We start from the raw sequence: 7,448 nt of genomic DNA, 5'->3' as shown, positions 1-7,448 counted from the left end.
TTTTTAATTTAATTTTTTTAAGTTTACAAATAGGAATTGTACATACTCAGAGAGTACAGAGTGATGTTTTGATATATGTAATGTACGGTGAACAGGGTAATCAGCATACCCGTCATATCAAACATTTATCATTTCTTCGTGTTGGGAATGAACGTTCAATATCCTCCTTCTAGCTATTTGAAACTATGTATCATTGTTAACTATAGTCATCCTACAGTGGTATTGAACACTGGAACTATTCCTCCCATCTAGCTATAATTTTATATCCTTTAGCAAATCTCTCCCTGTCCGCCGCCCAGCCCTGCTCCCCCTCCCGGCCTGCAGCATCCTCTGACGATGGTCTCATATTCTACCGCGTCCACGCTGGAAACCAAAGGTGGGAATGGTGGCGACTGTCCCCCCTAATTTCGGGCAGTACAGAACGGTCGTCTTGCCAGCACCATCCAATCCAGCCCTGCAAATGCGCATCTGCGTCTGGGCGGAGAGGCCCGCGAGAGGCAGCGAGGCCGCGCGGTGGGCGGCGGAGTTGGGCATCCCGGGCGCGTCCGCTCCCGCCGGGCACAGAATCGCCCGCCCAGCACTTTGAAGCTGTTAGGCCGCTGTCTTCTGTAACCTGTGTCACTGATGAGAGGTCTACTATTAGTCGCACTGTCACACTTGTTTTTCTATAATTCGGGATATTTACAAGGATCTTCTTTCTAAATTATCGCCTTTACCATTCCTCAGTTCCCTTCTCGTGGCGTGCCTGTTAGGCGGCTGCTAGACCCTCTCACCTGATCTGCACCTTATCTGCTGTTTTCCTTCTCAGTATTCCTCGATCTCTCTGTTCTGTGTTCCGGGAGCTCTCCTTATTAATCAACACAGTGATTAATGTGCTCTTTGAACTATCCCATCAGTGTTGTTCTTTTTTTCTTGTATTGCATTTTTGTTTCAAAAAGAATATATTTTATTTCCAAGATATTATATAAGTTCCTTTTTAGCTAACTTATTCTTGTTTCATTTCTACTTGTTTAATAACTTCTTGTTCTATTTTGGCTTTATAGAAAAGAAGGCACTGTGGCTTCTTTTATCTTTTTTTTTTTAATTGCGGTAAAATACACCTAACATAAAATTTACCATCCTAACCATTTAAGTTTACAGTTAAGTAGTGTTAAGTATATTCACATGGTTGGGATCCCTTATCTTTCAAAAATATCTTTAATACACTTTTTAAAGTCTTTTTCTCTAGTTCAACAGTGAGCTAATGTTTTTATTTTTTTATTTCATTTGTTATCGATCTTAGCATTAGATATCTGTGTTTTGGAATATCGTTTGGCACACTCCATTTCATTCGGAACTTTCGGTTTTCTTTTCTGTTTTCTTTGTCTTATCCCTTTCCTCTTTCCTCTCTCTCTCCCTGCCTCCTCCCAGTTTATTCTTGGGCTCACACCGCTTTTCTAGCAGGTCTCTTACTGCCTCCCCTCAGCCATCTAGGCTGGCAACCCAGAATCAGCATTTATGATGGATGTTACAAATTAATTCTCTGAAGTAATGTTGGATGTTTGGGACCTCTAATTATAGCATTTCAGACTATTTTACCATTCAGAAATTAATCTTATAATGACCAGTCCATGCATGGGGAAAACAGGTGCCAGACAAATCAGCCATCGTCTAACTCACTATTTTTCTCTTCTTGTTTTGTTCCAGATATATTTATCGATATTTAACTAAAGATGTGTCTTTACATTTCTTTTATATTTAATATATTGTTATCATGTGTTTGGAGGAGAAAAGACTTTCCATTTTGACCTAGAAGTTAGCATATTAATAATATTAATATAAATAAATATGGCAGATAAGAATCCAGCCCGATCTCACTGATAAAATTCCTAACATACCTCCATTAAACTTCCTATCATCTTAACATGATAGTTTTTAATTCAACTCAACACTATCCCATCATCACCCTAATGAAGTCCACTGAGCGCCACTACTGCATTTCAGTGTGTACTGGTCCTATTACTAATGTCAGCCGGAATGTCACATCATGGTTCTTTGAATGTGCTGAATGAAAAGAGGGCTTGAGGCTGTTTAACATTCCATAGCATGAGGTTCTGGAGCTCTTTAAGAAGGAGGTGTCTGAGGTAAGAAAAAATGAGGCAAGGAGACAAAACTGTTGGCCAAAAAAGCTGAAAGCAACACAATTCCATCTCTTCATTGGACTTCAGCCCACTCTAGATTGATGCTTCCAGTTTTTGAAATGTGCTCAAACGCCTTACTCCTCCTTCACTCTGGCTCCCCACATGCTTGCCTCAAAGCCAAACCATTTCCTCTTCCTTTCTCCTGACAGAAGGGGTATAACAGTAAACCTTGGAGTTTTTAGATTGCAATTACTTTACTCACTTAAGTGCAAAATCACTTCAGTTCCTGTCTGCCACCAAATGGAGGCACCAAATTAACTCAGCATGAGCTCCATGTGATCGCTCTCCAGACCTCCTGAAGCAGCAGTCAGAATACCAGTGGGAGTGTGACTGTCCACCTTGAGTCCTGCCAAGCCATGGCCTCGGAGAGACACAAATGGGATCTTCCTCATCACCCCTAATTTTGTGAGAGAAAGAAACAGAAAGAAATTATATCACTTTTATATAAATTATAGAGGCTTCATTTTACACATGTGCATACTTGGAGATGCTAATTTGTAATGAGACATAAGTTGATAGGTTGCAAAAAGAGCCAGAGTGAAATGAATTACACCAGAGGCCCTAGAAAGTGGGAGGTACAAACGAGACTAAATGTGATTGGAGAAATGGGACAAGAAGGATGAACTGAAGGAAGAAAAAGAACCTAGGAAAAATTAGGGACATCAGTTCAGTTGGGGAAGAGAGGTGTTGGAACCTCATGTGTGTGCCATCTAACTAGGTTGGTGAACTGCTAGGGATGGAATTGGAGCCAGGCGTGCATCGCTGCTGGCTCCAGTTCAGGGAAGCAATATGCCAAGGACAGGGAAGTCAGACTAGCTGTTTCAGGTGAGGCCTCACCCAAGTCTTCAATAAGGAAACCTCAGGTGTGAGGCCCTCAGGCTCTATTCTGCAGTTTCAAAACTCAGCCTTCTTGATTCACCCATCAGTAAGGAGTCTGAGGAATCAATCTAGCCCAAATCCACAAGAGACGGTAAATGAAAAGCCCAGCACCTGACAATTCATACAGCGGTCAGTAGAGGGTACCCCAAGCTAATGAAGACCAAATCCAGATCGGACACTTGCTCGGCAATCGGAGAACCAGAGCTAGTTAATCCGGGCGGTGGAGTTAGGTATAAATTTTCTTTTTATTTTTCTACATTTTTAGGTAATTACAGAATGATCACATATTACCTATATGAGTAAGAAAAAATATTATTTTAAAAATAAGATATTCATTCTGCAACTTTCTGTCAAATGGTACATACCATACGGTATGCATTTGCCATATAACAAAATATTGTATCATGTCAGTGGAAGGAATACAGGTCTTCTTGTTACTAGTCTTTCAATCTCCCTGTGGGTTTGGAAATGATCATAATAAAAATGAGGAGAATACTTAGAGTATAAAATTGAAAAAAGTTTGGGGAAGATAAAAAGATATTGACATCCTTTAATTCAAGGACAAATTCTACCTAAATAATAGAACCAGCCTCCTGGGTAACAATATCCTCACCCGAGGAGTACTGATGAGTAAATGTTTAAAAATTCTTATTGTCACAATGTTTGTTTAAACATTCCTTTCTGGTTACATAAAATCCTCTAACATTTCAATGACAGAACACAGTATCCAAGAGTTTCGGTTACTATTGTTGGTTATCAAATTACCTCAGAACTTAACAGCTTAAAACAACCATTGATTTTGGCCATTATTTGTGGGTCAGAGATTCAAGAAGGGCTTGACTGGGCAATTGTTGCTTGGATGTCCCATATGCAGTTGCCATCAGATGTTGGCTGGCTCTGCGGATGACCAAAGGCTTCGTGGGACTGGACATCCAAGGCAGCTCCTCACAGGGCCACAGAACATGCTGGCTGTTGGCCACTTCCCTGGCCTCCCCAGCAAGGCAGTCTTAGGGCAGTTAGACTTTTACATGGTGGCTCCGTGTAGCTCAAGGCCCCAAAGTGTGAGTGCTTCAGCAGACGAGACAGAAGCTGTATCCCGTTATGACCTTGCTTGGAGTTCACACAGCCTCCCTTCCGTTCATTCAGGGCCAAGGCAGCTGTTCCCACCGTGGGTGCTCTGGTTGCCTTCCTCAGGAAAGGCGTCGAGCGCCCTTGGTGAGGCCTGATCACCGCTCAACCATCCCTGGCCCTGAGGGGTTTTTCCCTTTTTCTTAACGGAAACTTTGAAAAGTAAGCAAACATTATTTCCAAGGGAGCCTTCTGACAGATTTTGCCACACTACCCATGCCCAGAGACGGCTGCATCTCACCAACCATCCTCCTTTTCTTATGGACGTGCTGAGAGAAGTTTTAGCTGAACACATGGCTGCCAAATGAGGCTCCACTTCCCACTTCCCTTGTTAGCACGGGAACCAGACTGAGTTCTGGGGAGCGCAATGTGAGGGAAGATGATTTGTATGTACACTGGTTTCATCCTCTAAAGAGGCTTTCCCTCCCTTCCCTTTCCCCTTTCCTGGAGGCTAGAACCAGGGCACCATTTTGGCTAGGAGCTGGGAGCCCTGTGTTGAAGATGGTAGAAGACAAAAAAGACAAAAGAGGAGACTGACTTCCTGGTCCATCTGTCCTTGTCAATCAGCATTTCTGGGGCTGTGTGTGGCCTTGAAGAATTTCTGTTGTCATGTGTGACCCTGCGAAAGCCTAGCCCCCTGGAGCACAGTAGGATGGATTTCTCACACAACCCACTAGGGTTAGGGGCCCACAGGAAGTTTGATTCTGCCCCTCTCCAGGTCAGGGTCCTTATGCATTACCTGAAATCTCCCCATCATCCTGCCCTCTCCAAATCCTCCCTGCCATTGTCACACACTTGTCTTCCAGGCACAGTGTGTGGCAGAGCTCCCTGTAGTTGTCCACACAATCACTTCCTTCTTCCTTAGCAACAGAAATCTTAATTTAATCCAGGTGAAAAATGACTTTCTCCCATGTCTTTTGCTGACAGTTGGGCCTGTCTGATCAGTCCTGGCCAGGGATCTGTGACTAGGAGCCTCTGTGGGCTTCCAGGAGAGCAGAAGCTAGCTGGCGTCTTCCTTTTCCACTTCTTGCTTTCCCTTTCTTCCTGCTTAAAATGTGAGTGTGATGGCTGGACCTACGGAGCCCAGAAGTGACACCTGCCATGAAATCCTCGCAACAAGGAGGGTGAGACGAGACATAAGAAGGCATCAGGGTCCCGAGGGCGTCGGGAACCACCATGCCAGCGCCAGACTATCTACTCTCATTCCTGTCAGGCCCTAAGATGCAGGCTTCCTGCTAGCTGCAGCTGGATCTAACTCTGGCACACTGTCTTTCAGATGAAGAGCCAGACTTCAAGTTAGCCAAAGGAGGCGGTAGGGGAAGTGTGACAGCCTCGGAACTGCCAGGCCTCCTCTCTAGCAACCTCCCTGACCACCCCCCGATCCTTGGACATTTGTGCAGGGTGCGTAAGTATGAGGGAGCCCAGGTGAACACTAGGGAAAGAAAAACAGTGGAGGTGAGGATCCCCATAGGATTTTGTTAACGTTGCTTCCACACATACTATAAGTAGTTAATCTTCACAACCATACCAGGAAGAGGTTCTGTTAGTCCCACCTCACAGGAAGGGGCTCTGGCAGGACAAATGAGTAGTCCTGAGTCAGCCACGCAGGTGGTGGCCCCAAAGCAGGAGCCAGCCCAGGCCCCTCACACTGACTTCAACCTTCAGGACTGGTCTTCCTGCTTCGGGACGGGAGATATGGCCCCTGACGTTGGCCCCAAGTATAAACTCCCTGAAAGTTGACCAGGGCTAGAAAGTGGGTGGGTGGGAGAACAGATGGAAGTTTAAGGACCCCTCTGGTGGTAAACCAGTGACCTCTATCTACAGAGATCCCATCAGGAAGTCTGAAATCCCACTTTTGTTAAAGATATTTTAAAAAGAGGGCAAGCTTATATATTACATAAATTTATATAAGTGCTAAAAACTTAGGAGCTAAACATGTATGTCTGTATCTTTATGGGTTTTACTAATACATATTTTATCTATTTATGCATATATGTGATGAAGAAGTCTGGTAGATACACAACTAAGGTGTAACACACAAGGGAGAGTGCAGAGTATGGATGTTATTGTGTTTTCATGTCCTAAAATGAACATGTAATAAGAAAAAATCAAAAAATGATACATTTTAAAAGGGGTGCTTTGTGTGTAACACGCTAAATGTCCTCCATTCCCACCTCCTGTCCTGCTCTGAGGGGCTGGGCTTTGGCTCAGTTTTCCCCACAACCCAAAACTCGTAGGGCCGGGGACTTCATCCAAGACATTTGTCTACACTGGGGACGACTCATCCACAAATGAGATCCCGCCAGAGTGACCCAGGTAAGAGAGGACTCAAAGGCCAAGGGACTGTGGAGGGAAGGCTGGAGGGAAGGCAGAATGGCTGTCCTGAGCCCTCAGGGCCGTGAAGAGAGCAGGAACACGAGCAAGAACGACAGGAGGACAGCAGGAGGTAGGGGAGGAAGGGGTCCTGGCACAGGTGGAGGCAGAAGCAGGATGCAGCACCAGAAGCGTCAGGGTGGAAGGCCACCTTTTTGGAATTATATCTAAATCTCCAAACTTCGTTAGCCGACTTCTCGTGTTTAATGACATGGTGCTTTTCCATTTGGCATTTCTATTGCTTTGTTATCCCCAGGAGCAACAGGTTTCCTGAGGTGGAAACCACGCACACATGACCACCACCTGAGGATGTCTTGACAAAGCAAATACCAAGGGACCCCTGAAATGTTCCTCACTTCAGGAGGAACCTGAGAAACCAGGCTGTCTTGTGTCCTGGCACCCACAGGCCTCAAGCCCCGCTCCTCCCCTTCTTCCTCCTGCCTCTCTCCTGGACCTCCCCCCACCCGCCCACCACACCCACCACCCCTGGCAGGAGACTGCCCGCTGCCCAGGGGCCTGAGAATCCAAGAGAGGCTGGGGAGGGGACTCGAGGAAGTCAGTAAAGGCCAGAACGGAGCAGTCCAGTGTCACACGGCGGCAACACCATGGTTCCATTCCAATCCTGGTGCTGCCCCCACCATCTGTGTGACTTTGGGCAAGTTAACCTCTATGTTTACTGGCGTTTCCTCACCAGTAAAACAGCAGCAAGACAGTACTTACCACCCAGGATTGCTTTGAGAATTAAATAAGTTAGTATTAATCATGGAGCACTCAGAACAATGCACTTGGTCAGCAAATATTAAATAAATCAAGTGCTAAGAACACAGAGTCTGGCAGCCAAACTCTTGGCTTGATTGTCAGGCATCGTGTGGCTCCTCTCTGGGCCTG

Source organism: Propithecus coquereli, unplaced genomic scaffold (genome assembly GCF_000956105.1).
Source record: "Propithecus coquereli isolate 6110/MARCELLA unplaced genomic scaffold, Pcoq_1.0 Scaffold443, whole genome shotgun sequence".
NCBI lineage: Eukaryota > Metazoa > Chordata > Mammalia > Primates > Indriidae > Propithecus > Propithecus coquereli.
The sequence above is the reverse complement of the archived record's forward strand: the minus strand, read 5'-3'. Positions refer to the sequence as shown.